Genomic DNA, 20,756 nt, shown 5'->3' with positions numbered 1-20,756 from the left:
GGAATTAAGGTATTTTTTTGTATGTAAATAAAGTGATAATGTATTATAAGATTTATTTGCCTAAAGGTTTACATAAGGTTTCCATTATATATCGCGTATGTACATAAAACAAATTGTTTACTTTTAAACATATAGTATGTAATCATTTGATCAAATGCCATTAAAAAATGCAAGCAATTTGACTTTATTTCAATTCATCAAAAGGTATTTTAAAGAGCAAATATTAAACACTTGTTAAAGAATAACTTTGTCTACATAATACGGTGACAACCCTAAACATTTCAATTGTAAAATAGATCCTTAACTGCCGATGACACTTCTCGCTTCGAGACGTACTTAAAATGGAAATTATAGATTTTCACAAGAACGTAATGGTTACATGAGACGAGGAGTTGCGTTTAGTAGGAACTAGCGAAGGCCCGCGACTTCACTTGAAACAAAACAATAGAATAAAAAACTAAGTTAATAGCGTATGCGCTATTGTAAGCTGTAATCTATCTGTGTTTAAACCCAGAACGTTAGGTCGTTTTAGGATTACGTAGTAAAAAACATCTATACATGCAAACATTTATAATATTAGCAAGCGTTTGGTACCGATGCAGGCTGGTGCAGGCGCATGTGAGCGGCGAGCCTTGACCCAAGCGACACGAGCATCTCCACACATTGATATAAATACACTAGATGTAGCTGACAATTTTTATAAGTAAAAAAACAACGTATCTCCGAGAGTTAAATGATCGTCTAAAGACATCCACAACAACAGAGGAACTGCAAATTCCTTCTAAAAAACGTCTATAAAGAATGAGTACGTTTTTCCTTGTAGAAACCTAAGTTGTTATTGTTTAAAAATAGTGCTGAAAAAAACTCGTTTCGTGAAAACCTCGACATTATAGAAGCCAACTGTAGGACCATAGGGTCCCTAAAGATGATTAAGGACAGACACTGGCTCACCACTACCACACTGGAGCGCAGGCGCACGTCCGCTTCGTACCGCGTTCGTCACTCAACTACCCAGGGACAGCTGTGCCTTCCAGTGTGGTACATGAGACAGTGAATTGTATCTATTCTGTAGGACCATAGGGTCCCTAAAGATGATTAAGGACAGACACTGGCTCACCACTACCACACTGGAGCGCAGGCGCACGTCCGCTTCGTACCGCGTTCGTCACTCAACTACCCAGAGACAGCTGTCCCTCCAGTGTGGTACATGAGACAGTGAATTGTATCTATTCCATAGACACAAACACTACACCAACCATCAAGATGGTGAGGATGGAATTTGGTGTTCTGTCGGTGTGTCGATAACGTTACTCAGCAGTTCGTACACAAGAGCGAAGTTCAACAGATATAAATAAATGTTAAATCTTATATCACATCTAGACACTATAGTTCCATGCCAGCAACTATAACGCAAGTGGAAACGACTTGTGTAACAGTAGTAAAGTCAGCTTACAATAACTGCCATGTTATAGGTCATTTTGTATAGTTGAATACGTAATTAGTAAAACCCACGAGACGACAGACCCGAGCCCCGAGCACTGGCAAATACCCTCTTGCATTAGACCTTCTAACTTATGTTGCGTGCAGTCGAATATTGAAAACAATCTATGAACAGCATTATTACGATAATATTGCTTATGAGAACAGTTCTACATTTAAATTATAACTTCTTGAATCTCTGAGATTTATAAAAAATAACCAGGCGTCCTATCGCTTGTTCGAAGAAATAACACACCAATTGAAAACATACTGATTCCTGCAAAAGTCAAGCTGTTAAATAGAGAATCTTAGATAATTTAAATTGTTTTGTATATTTTCACCATCATTTCATTATCATTTGTTTGTCGGAGAGGAAGCTGAACTTTACAAGATTAATTTCGTCGTATTAATTCGAGCAATAAAAATGTGAATAAGACAGTATTACTAATTAGTACGTAATCAAATCATTCCATGAATTCAAACATTAAATTACTAAAATAAAAATATAGGAATGCGGTGCGTACTATTGAAACTCGAATTAATCAGTGTGATAAATCGAGTTAGTTGCAAGAAATCCTGTTGCAGTGGGGACCATTACGTTTGCCCTCATCTGGTACTTTTTACCGGCGCGGCGCTTGTTAACGTTACAAACAAAATTTATTAAATAAATAACGATAGCGATCTGTTAGCGCAGTGAGTAGTTTTAACCCGTGCGTCTTGGGTTTGAATCCGGAATCAACTAAATTTTTGGATATTTATATGGATATTTAGCTTATTATTATTTTTTGCTTTGCAAATCGAAGCGTAAACAGTTTATTTCGTTCGCTTTCCTCGTAATTTAAGTTTCGTAAGTTCCTCGTAGTTAAAGTTCTGCAAAAGGCGGATAGAAATAATAATTGCGGCAAAGATATTATTTTTAATTTTTATTGGTTTACTTAAAAGGCATTTTATATATATTTTTCATAGGCATTTCAATATTTCGCGGTAATTATAAAAAATAAATATAACATAATTCTATAACGCCACCTGCAATTATTTCCAGGCAGTATTTTTTTCATCTATATATCAATTTTTTGCATTAATAGTGTGCTTTAAGTGTGCTGTGTTTTAAAAATAATGAGATTGCGCGCGGCGGGACGCAGCGGGACACGGCAGATCGCGGTTGGACGCTGAGATATGTCGACGTGTCTCATACATCACACAAGCAAGCGATCACACATTCACGGATTAGCGCAACAAACTGCTGAGTACAAACACATTACATTTTGTTTATTGTAAATAGGAAAACCAAGACCATAAAAAGGAACTAATTTGAATCTTGTCTATGTTATCCTTTACATATCAAACCACACTTTCATCAAAATCTATTCGACTTCCCATAAATAATCCGTTCTTTGTAATGACTAGTTTCAAACCCGTCGAAGGTTCGTCTTCAGTTTAACTGATTACAGGGCTGGATTCGAAGTCGCACTGAGTTCGACGCGTTACGGGAAACAAAACTAATCGGTTCCTACAACGAACTGAGCAAGTGTAAGTTGAATTTATTTTAATTCGCTATGTTCTATTTCTTTCTTAAAAACAATATTAAGGTAATTTATTTCAAATTATACACTATTCCACTGCGATTCATGATATGATGTAATTATTCATTTAAAATAAAAAGTAATATTAATTTAATAACTTTTTTCATAGTGTAATCTGATACCTTGCGACATATTAATTTAAATGATATAATAATTTCTGTAAATGATCGTTTAGAACACAAATATTGACAGTTACAACGTCTTCGAACATTTTCTTATGCATATGCGTTTATAATTTGTTCAAGGTTTTTATAGAATTAACCGTGGATTTTTGAGACCAAAATCTCTACATAAAACATATCGTCATCCCTGTCATTATATTTGATAAAACAGAGATAACAATATATTTAAAACATAGATGTTGGTCTCAAAAACTCACGGTAAGAAAACGAACATTCGATTCGATGATTGTTATAAAACACCATGTATCTATTTTTAAAGGATTAATACAGAAGTAACTAAGCTTGGTGACCTTATTTAAAAAGGCAATGATTGTCAAATTAAGTTCAGTTTAATTCTAAATTTATGTTTTAAAAATATCTTTTATTAGCTGTCGCCAACAACTGCGTCCGAGCGGAATTAAAAAAAACTTAATTAGTGGCCTATGTGTTCTTCCAAACTATGATCTATATTTATGCCAAATTTCATCAAGATCCATGCAGCCATTCTGGAGATACCTTCAAACAAACATCCATCCATCAAAACATTCGCATCTATCTATATATATATATATATATATATAAAAGAAAGTCGTGTTAGTTACACTATTTATGACTCAAGATCGGTCGAACTGATTTAGCTGAAAATTGATGGGCAGGTAGCTTAGAACCAGGAAATGTACATAGGTAAATTTTTACCCCGTTTTCTATTTTTTATTCCGCGCGGACGGAGTCGCAGGTAAAAGCTAGTTTATAATATTAGTAAGATTTACAGATTAAACGTCAGACGAACAGTTATTATTTATACGTGAAATATTAGATTGTTATGTTGTATTATTATAAATTAGTTGTATCGATACACTTTCTAAATTATTTAAATGTAATCGGATATTGTGTTGATTAACATTAACAAGTTGATGATGCGAACTGCGGCCATTTATAAAGAGATGAAACGCTAACAGGCAGACGCGTTGGATTAAATAAAATAATTATTTAAACATTATTATTAATGATTGCGAACTGATGTCAAAAATTATATTAATTAACTGACGTCTGATATTGCCTGAGAGTAATGTTTACAACATTCCCGGCACATCATTTTTAAGCCTACATCTTTTCATCACATGACTATGAATGCAAAAATATTTAAGTTTCTATATGAATTATGTCATAATAGTAATACAAAACGCATGTCTTAAGACTTGATAATGTTTGGTGAAACCATTCAAAGATGAATTTTAAATCTCATCTAATTCTATCTCACTTCTTTGAACAACTGTACAATTTAACACGTGTAAAACATTAAACAGACAGTTGGTACATGACTTAATCAATTACCGCAGTAACAGTTAAGCTATTGGCACCGGCCTACAGGCCCGTCTCCACCATTTATCAAAATCACCGGTTAATTAGTACGAGCTCGGCGCAGGGCCGGACTCGCCACTTAGAGCCCTTCAAGTGTACGCACCTCATTACCTACAACTCGCTGAGCATAATTAAACATCATACTTAACACTTAACTTACGTTCTACTCTATTAGCTTGTTCGTGTCAGCACCGGATTACTTGAGTTTGACTTGTGTTAACATCTTGTTAAACCTAACTGTACCTTGTCGACTATACTCAGAAATCGTATCATTAAAATTGAAATAAAATAAGTAAATACACAACAATAAAATTGTAAATATTGGTCTTAGATACTGTTGGAACGAAGTTTCTTATCGCGCGTTGTGAAAGGGGGCTAGACGGAAAAAATTCTTACGAAAAGTTGTCACGACACTTTTTGCTATATCACCATGGCAACGACGTGACAATATATAACGAAAATTCATAGAAATAAAATGTACTCCTTGTGAAGACTTAAGTTTTTTATGCATAGAATAAACATTGGTTCCTTCACTAATTAATTGAAAGGAACTTCGTTCCATCCGGGTGTCCCTTGACACCTCTCAAGTTTTTTTATTCATATGTAAAGACGAGTTAACAATATTTCCTTTATTGATATGCATCAAGTTCAATTTTAGTATCAATTAAAATCTTCAAAGAGCTTCAAAGAATGCTCTTTGAAGATTTTAATCGATAGGTACTAGAATTGAACCACTCTAATTATCCTTACTAATGACAAAAGCAAGGTTTTAAAATAGATTATTTGTAATACTTTTTACATAATTTTAGTTGCCCGATGCATTAAATTTGTTCTATGAAGAAAATAGTGAAATAACGTATTCTACGTCAACAATCTTTTGTTCGTATATTTTTGCAATAACCTGAACTCACTCCGTATTCATTTCGAATTACACTAAACATAAAATCAATACTCGTTTTAATTTCAATTATTTTAATCTATAAACTTGGGCAGTCGATCTTGTATTTTATTTTAGAGCTACAGATGCGTTTATAAACTGAAGATATTTACGTATTTATTTTATAGACGTATTTGTAGATGTATGCTGACTAAAACTTTTCAAAATAAAACAAAACTTGTAATCACTAATCACCAGAATGCACTTCGTTAGGCACCCTACGTGGCAGTTCTAATGGACAATTTCGCTTAATACAGTTCCTGACAGTCGCTGTCAATGTCATGTTGGTGGTAACAAATTTCAGCCAATAACATTTCACCTTATAGCTGATGATTATATCAAACCTCATTCTTTGTTAACTAATTATTTTTTAATCATTTACTAATTACAATAAATATAAATAAAAACTACTAGACCAGTTACTTTGTAAATTGGATTAGGAATCGTCTCTAAGTACCTATTTAATTAACCAAAAAATAACTCTGAGTGTGACAGTTACAGACAATTTTTACGCTATAATCGTTTATAGTGAATAGTGAGGAGTGCGTTCTCATAGCAATAGGTTATTTCGATATCCGAGTCGGCTAATTAACACGTCCACGAGTAACTGTTACTTTGATGGGTGGTCCCTCGAGCACCGTTTAAACATCCATATCACACCCGCTAAATGTTGCCACACTGCTATGTTGTTTATGACATATTTGTTTGTGCAATTTATTACTTGTTTATGTATATCGCAATACCTAGCCCTAGCAAGTCTGTACCGATGTATGCTCAAGTAAGATAATTACTTTTACTATATAATTACAAAGTAAACATTCGAGTTGTTATCCTTAATTTTCGAAATTATACACCAGTAGCAGAGACCGCATACTTACTGCTGCAACTTCGTGTAATTTTCACTTTACACATGTAGATAAACAATAGCTTTTCTTGATGCCGTATTCAGTAAATTGTCGAGTCAACGTATACTGTCTAAATTGTTGGAATTCTAATAAAATGCGACATTAAAATTACCCGCAACAAGAAGATGTATGAATTTGTGAAGCAAAGGTATGTGTAATACAATATGGGTAATATCTGAATACCTCTCTGTTTTAGGAGCGTTATACTTATTTCTTTTAATTAATAAACATTCCAATTAAATAAAGGCTTTTTAAAAATTTATTAGTAATTCAAAGTCGTAATAAAATAATTTTAATGAATAAAACAAACGCGTTTAATCAAGATATTATCGAACCTGGGCCCTTGAGGCTTCGCCCACGCGCAGAGCCCTCGCGTGAACCTTACTCTGAGATACTCTGATAGCAATTATTTTATATGCTATGAGCAATATACTCCAGCTAAAGTAGAATCATATTAAAACATATATAAATACAGTATAGCATGTTACTGTTACTCTCGGATCTAAGAACTTTCTACACGTTAAAGATTTTTGAAATCGGTTCATTAATTCTTGAGTTCTTGAATCTCTAGCAATCATTTAGTAAATAACGATTTACTTTCACGACCCAACTTGAATATCAACAGTTATAATTTTTTGCAAATTGCTCACACACGACTATTTTATAACGTCTTAAAACCCACGCCCTGCGCACGCTACACAACTAAAATCAATTCGAATCATAGCTCTATCATAAACTCGATTTTTATATCACTTAATTGAGAATATCATGGAAAATTGTAGCACAAATTACGGTAACTATCACCACACAAACAATTAACAAAAGCTTTTATGACCATCGACGTTTTACTTTTATTGATTAATGTCAAAGGTTTAAATCATATTTTGCAATCAGTGTCTCTCGGAGGTTAACATTTTATAAGATCTTTGCTAAAACTTTGTATAAACATTACAAATGGAAATAATTAATGTCTTAATAATTCCTTTTATAATCGTGTCGTTTGAGATCGTACGCTCCACTGCAAGATTAGTGTGGTAATAGAATTAATTTTTGTTGTAATATTACTAACGCGGCAGGCCACAGACGGCAGGCGCTGTTTACCGAAAATGGTCTGCAGACGATAAAAACAAAGGGCAAGCTGACATCGTGTACCGGGTTAGATTGCATTCCATTCTTTAGGAAGATTTCCATTATTGTAACCTTTAGACGGAATTACGTAAAAATATCATCCTTTAACCTTTACTTTGTACACATCATGTAGACTTCTTGTGTTAATTTAAAGCTTCTTGTAATAATTTAAATAAAAAAGTTAAAGCTTTGTGTAATGAAAGAAAAGATGTAACCAAAGCTTATTGCATTATTATTGTATTAAAAAATTTCCTAATCAACCTTAAAGAATTTTTTTTTTAAAAAGCAAATACTCTCGATGAAGGACCATTATAAGAAATTCTATATATTTATAATAGTTCTTCCGAAGAGATTGTTTGTCATAAAGCGATAGAGTATAATACGCTTCAACCTTCGACCCAGCTCGTTGACAAGTTAATAAAGAGTAGACTAGGAGTATGAACAGCCGCGGGCTGAGGTGCTCTGTGCGCTTGTTGACTGATCGCTCGCATTACAGCCACGTTACCCGCACATTGTAATGAGATGGCCCACAGAGTAACTTTACTACAGACCATACAAAATTAAAACCAATTGCGAATTATGAATATGTTACATATTCAAGATAGACATACATTCAAGTTTGATATCGTGACGTGGAAAGTAAAGACAGGACACGGAACATAGTATAAAATATATGTTTTTAATTCTAAAAAAAAAATAAGTTTCATAAGCAATAAAGGTTTTATTATCACTTTATTTAATCTTTTTCCATAGACTTAACAAAAACTTTTCATATAAAAAAAGGAAACTAAAGTTATCACCGCCTTTTAGTTTTAAGTAATGTCTATGTTTTACTACACTATGGTTATCTTGGTCGGAACGGTTATAGGAAAATCATCTCACGGCTCCGATTTGTGGTTCACCCAGTGCGCGGGCCATTTATTAAGTCATTCACAAAATATTTATACACCCTTAACTAGATCCCATTTGCATTTTACTTCCCAGCGAGAATACACGATCTTTGTTCCTTTTAAAATGTATTAAATTGCGGCCTGTGTTTATATCTGATTTTCTATACTAACAAAAAAAACTGTTTAAAAAATAAACATCACCCTGTGACTGGACTGTTATCTATAATAATATAAAAAATAGGAAAGATTTGATTGTTTGTTTGCATTGAATAGGTTCAAAAACAACTAAACTAATTGGAAAAATCTTTCACTGTTGGTAAACTACACTATCCAAGGTTATTTAATTCCATGCGGACGAAGTCGCGGGTAGCTGCTATAAGTCAGAACTATAGTTGTCAAATCAGCGCCAAATACAGTCAGTAAGCAATACATAGAGACCATATCGACTAAAGGGTCGTGCGGATAGGCGGGGTGGGGGGCGCATCCTTCAGCAATTACTTTGCGCTCGTGATCGAAATACTCATAAATTGTTACAGGAATGGGGGCGAGTCTCCGCGATGACAATTATCTGCTATTACGAGACCATCTTACAACCAAATTGACAACTTAACTTTGCAGCTCCATACATATATCAATAGAAACTCAACCTTTTTAGAAAAGTATAAGGTTCACTTTTATATTTGTGTTTGTAAACAACCGCAATGATAAACAGATTTAACAATCGCAAGCCATTCCAAGTTTTGCTGTCACGTTTATCCTGTCAATACAGTTTAACTAGAGTATCGGTATAAGATCGATTTTTAATCGATTTAATGAATGAATACTCGAGTTATTAATCACAACGACAAAAGTGTCAACTGCCACTTTATATTAAATATCATACGAATTATAACCACAACGACAAAGCCATGGTAAGAAAGAATATGAATCAAACTTATCTAGGCTTTGAAAAAATCGATTTACGTTCAATATCCGAGGAATATAAACTATTTCTGATGCTAAATCATTTATCTCTTTAATGTCTTGTAAATAAACAGTTGTCATGTCCTTGGCTGTCAGTGATTTGGCCAATTAGTGGTAAATACTTTCAGTGGTATATTGGTAGTGGCGCTGTTGAGGATGCGCTCGATATTAGAGTAACGAGTCGCTCACGTCACGACCGCGGCATTTCACACGCGACCCCGCCACCGACACACCATGACAACTACTACTAAATTTGACATCGGTTACTACTAGTAGTGTTGCAGACTGTATCTATCTATATATATAAAAGAAAGTTGTGTTAGTTACACCATTTATAACTCAAGAACGGCTGAATCGATTTGACTGAAAATTGGTGGGCAAGTAGCTTAGAACCAGGAAACGGACATAGGATAATTTTTACCCCGTTTTCTATTTTTTATTCCGCTCGGACGGAGTCGCGGGTAAAAGCTAGTTAAGTATAAATCAGCAGTCCCTTAAAGAAAGTAAAATTATTAAAGATGCATTGGATATACCTAGCAACACTTTCACGGACTCTGACTCTCTGGGTTTCCATCAAGTAACTCTCAGAACAATTGTTCAGTGGCTCGTTTAAACAGACTCAGTGGCTAAAAAATATGAGGTCGTAATTGGATATGTGAATTTGAATCATCATCATCATCATCATCATCAGCTCACTATACGTCCCCACTGAGGGGCCCGGATCCTACCCCAAGTTAGGGGTGACAAGGCCATAGTCAACCACGCTGGCCAAGTGCGGGTTGGTTGTCTTCACACATATCATTGAATTTCTTCTCAGATATGTGCAGGTTGCATCACGATGTTTTCCTTCACCGTAAGAACGTTAGATAAATGTACATATGTAAATCGAAAATCGAAAAACACATTGGTACATGGCGGAATTCGAACCCAGGACCTGCAGATTGCAAGTCAAGTGCTTAACCCCTGAGCCAAGCTGAAGCTCTGAATTTGAATACTGTGTGTTAATTTTTTCATGTGAAAGTTACCTTGAGAGTGTAAAAACGTTGCTACGTTCCTAAATAACTAAGTTAAGATAACACATCTAAAAGCTGTGTATCTCTGTGTAAAAGGTGAGCGGGTCGTCAATTAGGGTAAACGGAATTTTTACTGGCTTAAGGCAACTCCGCGACGAATCATAGCAAACTACGTAATGACACCGTACATTTACATACATACGACCGTTTTGTAATTATTGTTGCATTGAAATAGTTTAGTCATGATTTATTATTTTAGGTACAATATATTTTTGTCATAGATTTATAAGATACTAGCGGTCGTCTGTGACTTCGTCAGCTCAGAATTAAAAAAGTAGTCTATTATATACCCACGTGCATGCAGTCAAAATCGGTTCAGCCGTTCCGAAGATTATCCGGAACAAACACGACCTTACGGACAGACATACAGACAGACAAAAAAATATTTTTTCGTTATCAGAAACTACATCATGTTTACGAAATATGACATATCTTTTATTTCAATCTAACGTACAGACACTCCAATTTTATGAAATATATAAAGAGATCCAACACACACAACATTCCCCAGAACACCGGTATTATGGATATTTATTATCAACATTAATCGTCCATCTTGTACACTCACAAAAATTAAAATAAAAGCTCAATTTACAAACGAATAAAAACACTTGAGATATAATTTATATCGCCATATCAATACATATCAGACGAAATAGTTGATTAAAAACAACTCACATTGGAAATTATTACGTTACGTAAAACCGAAACATCGGTACTCCGGTTACAAGAATTCTCGGCGCATAACACGTCTCTGATCTATTAATAAATAATAAGAAATTTTAATGGCGACATTATCGACCAGAGACAATAAAACCCGCCACTCGCTCGTCCCTATAAATCTGCGGGAGTTCCCGCGGAGCTCCCACGGGACGCCCGGCCCAGGCCCAGCGGTGGCATAAATTAGGCAAATGCCCAACTCTAGTGGCTGGACAACTGTATATGCTAATAGAATATATCGAATGCCGTTTACATTGTCTTTGGTTTAAATGTAAACAGATTCAATACTGGCTGGAAGAACAACAACGATAAATTTTTATTAAAAATAAAATGTAATCTTTTTATTTGCAATTGTCACGCATTGTTAAGCAAGGTTACGAAATATATTGCTATTTTAATGGAATAGAGTACTTATTCAATAATGTTATTATTTTTAATTTAATTAGAATAATTTGTCCATAAATATTGCTCACGCTTTTCAATAGCGAGCATTACAAGGACAGCAAATGAAGTGTAATGTATATGTTTTGAGTTTATTTATTTGGCTTATAATATCGAGGGATCGTTTTATTAATGCCAAATACTCTTTAGTAACATTGATACTATTGTAGAATTAATTACATTTTTAAAATTATACTAAAGTTTAAGTTTTTGTTTTTTTTTACTTATTAGACTTAAAATTCGTCAATAATCGTGACTGCAAATTATTAATTAGTAAACAATTTTCTCATCTATTCTTTCTTACTTTGACAAGAAAGTTTATCGTGAATTTTTTGAATACATACCATACAACTAAATATAAAAAATTGCTTTACCATTTTAATGGAAGCATGAGTGATCTGACTAAGTTTTACCACAATTATTTTTGTTTACGTTTTTATTTCTTCATATAAATAGTAATTAATTTGTTAAATCATAAGTTAAAATTAATTAAAACAGACTCCATTGCGCTGCTGTTCTTTAAGGTAAAATAATTACATTAGTATGGTGGCAATAACAATAATTTGGGGCCGTTAGGGGCAGACGGCCCGCGGGGCCGCCTTGTGTTTCACAGATCACCAGATATCGGCCGTAACTTACGCACTGTCTCTGCTCGCTTGCTGCGACATACAACCTCATTTTTGATTCCCTCCACCTGTTTGATGTGGCGTTTGAGAACAAAACTATTTTAATTTTGATTTTTATTACAAAAGACCTTAAATAATCGACTAGAAAATAATACACATAAAATTACAATAATTTGAAAATATATCCAGACATAATTTATAATGTATATCGTTCATAAATAAGTAGAACTTAATAAATCCAATACAATAATAATTCGTTCAATATCTTATTTCTGATAGTGTTAAGTTATCGAGTTTCTATCTAAATAAAAAAACCTCTGAATGATTAATTCCAATGATTAATGTCATAAATCAGAAACCGACCGCAATAAATCAAACGTGCATACCAAAGATCATTTAAAATTAAAATAGACTGATAAATGCTAAAGCAAAAGAACCAGTACTTACACTACACTTGTAAATTATAATAATACGTTTCTATCGAACTTATATCTTATATATAACGAAGTATTCATCACGTTATTTGAAATAATAAATAATCAGAAACATTTATCACTAAAATAATATCAGTATCATCCCGCGAACGTAATTTACGAGCAGAATGACAGAAAACTTTTGCCTTAAAAAAATTAAACTGACGCCATATTGTATCTGTGGAATTCGAAACGCGCGGTTATCTTATTTGACATTCAAATTGATATTTTATGATTATTCTTGTTGTCGTGTTATTAATGTAGGCTTTTTACTTTTAAAACACAAAAATTTTGTTCTGTATGTAATTTTTGTAATAAATTAAGGTATATAAATAGAAAGCTTTAGTGTAGCATACATGAGCTTATTTTCTTACATATAGTAAAGTAATAGCAATTTTCATATTATTTTATGATTAATTTAATTATTGTATTATGTTTAACATGCCGTTATTTTTTATGAAAAGACTAGCTTTTACCCATGACTCCGACGGCGTGGAATTAAAAAATGTAGCCTATGTGTTCTCAATTCAAATTTTAGCGAGATCCGTTGAGCGGTCTTGAGATAACTTCTAAGAAACATCTATCCAAATATACTTGATACGTAACTACAATGCAGATCCGTTGCTAAAAATCTAATTTAAAAGATATTAGGTTGAATATTATGGAGCCAATTAAAAAGCTCTAGGTAACGGTTTGTTGCGCAAAGTTAGGATCCTGTTTGCTCATCCGAATGCAGATATCGGCTAATCGTAGTGAGTGAGTCGAGCTCATTACGCCTGCTCCTTATTAAGACCCTATTCACACTAAGACCCTGTTTCCACTGATACTAAGCACGGCAATATAACACACGCGTATAATAATATAGCAGTCGCGATCACTCCAACCAGTGGAAAGTTACAACATTCTTGATATAGAACTCGTGGGCCTAGTCGCGTTGGTGGAAAAGGTTTTACGGCTTGTAACGATAGCGCGCAAGGAGCTGCGCGAAGCGGAAACACAAAGTGCCGCAGTATATCTGCAAGTGGAGTTTAATAAACAACTGTGCGAACGCATTACTTTTATCAGATATACATAGATAAGGGCATGGACAAACACATTAATTGTAAAAAGTAAATGGACCAATGTCTATTTATTTTTATTTATATACTTGATTAAGACAAAACTAATAATAGGTATATGTCTACTCGACTTGCCAATTCATATGCCGGCTAAAATACTTTTTTTTAAAGGAATAAACTAGTGCTTGACCACAAACACAGCTGATGGTAAGTGGTGATGTGTTCCAATACGTGCTTAATTTTGATTGACATCACTATAAATAATTAATGTTCCAAATTTAAAAATTGAACCAGAGACGCAAACGTTAAAGAGCCTTTCTTTTATCGCTGGTTCATACATTTTGTATTAAAAAAAAGTCCCAAAAACTCATTAACTGAGATCACGCGATGAATAAAATCGCTCCATTACACATAACTCGTTACAACTGTACGAGTAATCGATAATTATATATCGATTTTAATACGTGTTATCGATTCTAAGGTCGTGTAATTACTCGTTATTCATGACTCTTATATCGCTATAATCGACGCACATTACTTATTTTAAAGTGTATGTCAAACGTTAACCAACAGTTTGTTTTAGTGTTCAAACTAACATAACATAACGAGTTATTTTTTTTATAAGGGAAAGGGGCAAACGGCGGGTACACCGAAGTGATCAACGAAGTCTATCGACATCCCCAACACCAGAGGAATTGCAGATGATCTGCAGGCCTTCAAGGAAATTGTATGGTTAGGCAATATTTCAATAGTTAAGTTAAAATATAAATAAAAACTAAATATATTAGAAGAGTGATTCAATGACTGGTTACTAGGATCTTCGTAATTAATTCATCACTAGACATATACAAGGTACTGCACCGCATTCGTCTTTGAAAGTATAGACTAAGTATTAGAAATTACATCTCATAACTAACTATTTCATTATACATTATGAGTAACATTTATATGTAACACGTAAATCTCACATAATCATAGGTTATAATATAAGAGACCGCCCTAACCTCTCCGTATAAAAAGCGTTCCATTTGAAAATGGCGCGAATTATCGAACCATTGCTTTTTATAATTATCAACTAATCAAACCATTAGCGTTATAACAGTTATAACAGCGTTATTGAGCTAATAAATCCATTTCGTAGTGTGTTATTACCGTTGATGTCTTCATCCGTCCACACTTCATCTGATTGATGGCTCTTATCGATACATTTGTCGATGAAATTAAGATGTTCGATCGTTAAATTACTGTCCAAACGATAAACTAAGATCACGGAACGTATTTTTAATGGGTAATAAATTTGTTCGGTTTTTACTTAAAATGTACATTCAAAATTAAAAAGTAAATGTATGAAGATAATTTCCAACACCTATCTAAACATCGATCAAACCGCGTCATACCAAAATGAATATCAAAATGTTCAAGACTCAAATAAAATCACTTAAAATCTCTCATAAACACCTAAATTAAAAAAAATACTCGATTGTATACAAAACGAAAGAGCTTGTAACAGTTTTTTTTTTTTTCATAAAAGCTAACGATTATAAATTTGTGAGATTAAATTTCCTTACATAATCTCTTTGAATTGATTCGAAAATGTCTATGCTTGTGTCAACCTCGTTTAAAATGCATCTCTCTTATAAAATATAGATAATATTTGTGACGCGGCAAATCCCATCACCCACCGGCCTCTAATAATACACTCATAATGTCTATGATTAAACAAGATTAGCTGTATATTAGACCTCGTCGATGCGCGCTCATCTAAAAAATTTAAATTCGAAACTATTTCACACGCTCCGGAGCGATCCATAAAGCTAGCCTATTTTTTAATCGAAATTGTAATGTATCGAACATTCTAATAATTTTACAATCACGATGTTTTATAAACTAAAACTTTTACAAATAAAACGTTCGTAAAACTAATGTTTATAGACTAATATCTCTCGTCTAAACGGTAACTCGATCTGCAATCGATTCACAAATCCACAAACAGAAAATCAATATTGTGAAAGCGTCGAATCTACGTCGATTAAAATCATCAAAGAATCAATACGTTATTGCGTTACCATTCACCATAAAGAACAATAATTAAATATTTATTCGGTTCTATTAGGATTGAATTCGAACTGTTACATAGAATCGATTCGTTACCGTAGAAATGTTTAAATTGCCGGCAATAAAAATAGATAAAGCGCCGTGAAATACATTTGACAAACGACCGAGAAGTAAAAAAAAAAAAAAAAAAAGCTGTATTTACACTGAGCACCATTAATTCATTATAATCTATAATTGTTCTAAATTGGAGGCGTTTATCGGCCTCCACGGATCGGTACTGTATCGATTCTCGTTCCCGTAACCCACTGCGGGCGATGCTAATCGATATCGACGGTATCGATGTATCGAAGTCGAAGATCGTTTCGTCACGCGATCGCGATCGCATGCGATTGTTGATTGTTTATACGTAACCTTCGGGTTAGGGACTTTCTAAGCAAAGTGTGAATTGTTCGCATGTCAAGTGATTGCATGTGCAGACCTTTTAGTGTACATCAATTAAGTTAATTGTCTAAGTTTTAACACTAACGGTAAGATGTACTGTCGTGTGACAAACACCGGGTGTTGGTGCAAATGTAATAATAAAATACTTGGTTTAAAAATGACATGGATTACATTTTTATTAATATTTCCTTATGAATAACTTATATTAATTTTAATGGAGGATCTGGATGCCTTTAATTAATCAGTTATTTAATATCTCAGTTAACTACCTTTTAAATATCTAATAAACTCAATGCTCGAGAAAGGTGGCTATATCTACTCGTAGCTTGTTAGCGTTAATTAGTTTTAAAATAGACATCAGGGTAGGACATGATACATTCAAATAAAAATGTATACGTAGTTAACTCAATTATTATTTTTCTATCGAAGAGCTCCGAGCCTGCCATAGTTAGGAGTAACTATGCCAAAGTCAACCACGCTGGTCCAGTACGGGTTGGTTGACTTCACACATATCTTTGAATATCTTCACAGATATATGCAGGTTGCATCACCTTAATTTCCTTCACCGTAAGAACGTCAGATTAATGTATATATGATATTCGAAAATCGACAAAAACAATGGTACATGGGATCGAACCTGGACATGTAGATTTTGGTCCGGTCCGATAAAGCTCTTTTAACAATTACGCCACCAACGCTCTTAAAACTTATTAAGAAATTCCAAAATACGGTAAACGCGATCACACATAAACTACCAGGCGTGCATAACCTCTTCGTAGACGTAAGGAACAATGACGATTATCTGTCCTTAGGATCAATATCCCCATGTGCCTCAGCAATCGCAATCAGCACCTTAAACGCCCTCCACACCAGATGCGACGGACAGACAAACAACGCACCGTAAAAGGTACGCCAACAGATTTTGATCTCACAAACGGCTATAAAATAAAATATTACCGTACGCATCAGATTTCAACTCGATTACTTATACACTAAAGATTTCTCTACACTCGTGTTTAGTTGAGCTTGTAGAGTTGATAGTTGTTTAGTATATACTTTAAGCTGCGATTCAGAATTTGCTTTTTCTATTTTTCCATATTTACAACTGACAAGACATCAACAGAGCGAAAGAGACAGTCAACATAATGAAAAACTCTGCTACACCAATATAAGTAAGTTTATGACTATAAAATATAAGTACCAGGAGTTCATAAGATAGTAACAATAAAAACGAGATTGTCAATATTTATAGCATCCGTCGCAACTCAACGTATAAAGATATCAAAAGCTTCAAACGCGGTAATTAGCTCGATTAGAGCAATTAACAGGCACATCCTAATCCGTGATATCCGAGTCGAAAGTCGAAGACCACCAGCACCTGGGATACTGCACTAGCCTACCCACGTGGATGAGTATCCGGGTTACAACGGCATCTACGTAAATAATTGTAACTAATAATTTTGCTCTTTTCACAATGTTCAGTATTTAGTAACTGTTTGAATTAATTGTTCTATTATTTTTAAATTGTGTACGAAAAAATAAAGAATTTTAGATTTAACTTGTCTATCGTATGTTGCTTTTGCATGCGGCGTAATTATATTAATATAATTTCAATAAACAAATTCAAGCTTTCCAGAATGTTCATGCTTTCTTTCTTTGTAACATGATTTAAATTTTTTCTTGTGTGTATCACTCGAGTTTTATATTGTAATGTCTTGGTTTTTTTTATTTATTTCAAACGACGTCTACAGACTCTTGGCCCGTACTCTTTTTATATTATTAGGAGTACAAATAAGTTTCCGCCGTTTTTTAACACAAATTAAATATTTATTATAGAAGAACGGTAATATAAATTTATCTAAAATATTGCCCATCACTTGCAACCACTTTTTACCATCTCTCAGGCAGCATTCGAATCCCACGTCTGAAGAACTCCTTGTCTTTTGAGGCTATCCACGAATCAACCCAATTTTTGTTATCCTCAGAAGATATGAACCGCTACGCCGTCAGAGCATGTGCCATGGACCGGAACAGGTGGTAATCGGACGGTGCAATGTCTGGTGAATACGGCGGGTGGGGTAACACTTCCCAATCAAGTGTTTCCAAGTACTTTTTTACGGGAGCCGCAACATGTGGACAAGCATTGTCATGCAGAAGAATAATTCTTTTCGTGTCTAGAATAGTATTGAGGGCGTTTTTCCTTCAGAGCTCGGCTCAATCTCATCAATTGTGTTCGATAGTGGGCTCCAGTAATTGTTTGAGATGAATCTTCCATAAATAATTCCTCCAATTCTGCATCCTCGTAAATTTTTGGCCTTCCACTGCGATCTTTGTCTTCTACGTCGAAATCACCGTTTTTAAACTTTTGAAACCACTCTAGACACGTTCTCTTACTCAAAGCACCCTCACCATATGCTTCTACGAGCAATTGATGCGCCTCAGCAGCAGATTTCTTTAAATTAAAGAAGTAAACTAATATTTCCCGCAAATGACGCTTACTTGGCTCAAATTTTGACATTTTCATGTTACAAAAATTATATTTTACCAATATAAAATCAATATTATTAATAGGTTATGTTGTTCTTGAATGTCCAAACTATTTTTTAAGCCGGTTATCATCTGCCAAAGCTGACCGAAACTCCGTGCTGCGCCATCAACAATAAAACGGCGGAAACTTATTTGTACTCCTATTATATTCCTTATCCTCCTATTTATAGTCATATTATATTCCTTACATCTAATTAAATATGTTTTTTTTCTTATTTCTATTTTTTTTTAATTAACAAAAACCTGTGTGTCATGGAAGTAGGAACGACGTGATGAACCTTCACGATACATTTTGGAATTTAGCAAGCCATTAACGAATTGCCTCTAAATATTTATACAAATTATAATTTACACAATTAAACAAAAACAAACTAATGAACGAACTATGATTATATAAAATCATTGGTAATCATTACCCGTACGGATCGCAGCACGCGCCCAACTTCGGATTATGACATTAACTAATTAAGTTAGCCGTTATCTTACGCCTAATTAAATAATTACATATCAATTAATAATTTTTGTTTATAAATGTTTCAATTATTTAATTTAATAATAATTATAGGCCTGTATATTTATGAATTTGTCAATCAACTTCGTTAACTTTTACGTTTTTATAGCGCAAGAATTCGTTTCGGTAGAAGTTAAAAGTTGCAATCATTAAGCTAAATATTTCTTATACCCATCACTAATTGTGATTGAGGTAAAAATATAACTTTTATCATCCCCCTTAGTGGTTAAACTTTTGTTTTATTTATTTCGTTTGATGAAAAATTGGAAGTAAAAAAGTTTAATGTAACTACGTTCAAAATAATCAGAGCTAGACTTTGCAAATTTTCGGTCTCCACTCAACATTTCTGTCGAGCTGTTTGTGCTAATAAAAATATAATGTATAATTAACTCGACCACACTCAAGTAAAGTAAATAGTGATCGAGGCCGAATTTAAATAAACATCGGGCCACAAACCGGAGATAATCTATAAACGTTCTTTTATTCATATCCCAATAAAATGTATATTTTATTTTGCTTTACTTGTAATTATCGGGCGTTACAAAACTTTTGTAGATAAAGATATAAAGATAAACGAAACGTGGAGCGCGTTAACTATGACCAATGGGACCGTTTAATCCTCGGAATAGGAAAAAAAATCATCTCGACAAATTACCGAATAGGAAACACAATGAGCACAACAATTAAAAAAATTACCGCCAATTAGTGCGCGGCGGGTCGCCGTGTCCAAGCCGCTGCGCCAGAGCCGTATCGGCGGGTGACTTCGGACGATTATCGATAAAAACGTCCCGAATCGGCCCCCGCTTGTTATGCGTACCTCTTTATTGCAACATACAAGAATATCGGTCCGGGGGCTATCGATATGCGACCGGCCTCTTAATTAGTACCCCTACGTCCAGTCGATAGAATCGCCGAGACACCTCTATCCCTTATTTAACGCGCGCACATCTCTGTCGCGCGCGTGATTGCGGCAATGGGCGCAGGCGACAGCGATAGATGCGTGCACGCGATAGGGATCGGGCGCCGGCACCCAGCGCTTCTAATGCTTGTCTTAAATGTTTACTAATGAACACGATTATTTAAAGTGACATTTTGAGATTTCTCCTCGCTCTCCGCGGGTACGCGGGCACACACGGGGAATTAAAACGCGACGCTCAGTACATTTGTCTGTGCGGCGGCGCGGCGCATTCCTGTATCTATACTCGGCCGCTGCGCTATCGACGCCCGCCGCTGATTTACTGTCGAACTCTGACATCGATAGAATCGAATATTCATCGGGAACTTATGGAATCGACACCATTAAATTGAAACACTTGTATATCGAAAACTGAATGTCGGTAATTATTAACTTAGTTTTTTAACGATTCATTTAGGAGATAGGTACGTTTTGAAAACATTTCCCG

The sequence above is a fragment of the Papilio machaon genome, chromosome 12 (genome assembly GCF_912999745.1).
Source record: "Papilio machaon chromosome 12, ilPapMach1.1, whole genome shotgun sequence".
Lineage (NCBI taxonomy): Eukaryota > Metazoa > Arthropoda > Insecta > Lepidoptera > Papilionidae > Papilio > Papilio machaon.
Note: the sequence above shows the minus strand (reverse complement) of the source record.